Source organism: Chrysochloris asiatica, unplaced genomic scaffold (genome assembly GCF_000296735.1).
Source record: "Chrysochloris asiatica unplaced genomic scaffold, ChrAsi1.0 scaffold00005, whole genome shotgun sequence".
NCBI lineage: Eukaryota > Metazoa > Chordata > Mammalia > Afrosoricida > Chrysochloridae > Chrysochloris > Chrysochloris asiatica.
Window position 1 is genome coordinate 26,222,263 of NW_006408523.1, and position 669 is coordinate 26,222,931.

Genomic DNA, 669 nt, shown 5'->3' on the forward strand with positions numbered 1-669 from the left:
GAAAGCCTCATCTTTCTCCCGCGGAGCGGCTGGTAGTTTCGAACCGCTGACCTTAAGGTTCGCAGCCCGATTCGTAACCACTACACTACCAGAATTGGGACTCATATGTCCAATATATATACACAATATATATAGTAAAGTTAAAATCCAGGGCAATGGATAATCTGAAAAATTCTAGTATACACTAACAAAATACTTTTTGCAGTTTCTACCCTCCCATTTCCCTTAACCCACTCAAGCAGCAAATAAGTACAGTGCCCACAGAGGTGTTTTACAATTCTATTTCCAAATGTAACACTTTCTATCAATTTTAAAATCTATTTACAATGGGTTATCCCACTTAGATACATCAAGCACATCTAAACATCTAGAAAAACTAGATATTTCAAATAAGAACTTATTTGTCCACTAGATACACAGTTCTGTTTAACAAAATTGAACACACATAACAATGGTCATAATCTGAGCTATCTTCCAAGTATGGCCATTTTGGTCTTTACCTCTTCTCACTTCCTTCTCTTCATCACCAATCCAGTAGACAAGTACAAGCATGTGTAATTGCTTTTGTGGTAGTTGAACAAATTCATATGCAAGTCATTTCCAGAAGACAAACTTTCCTATGAATTCAATATAAAGTGTACAAAATGTGCTAATTTTACTAAGTCTACA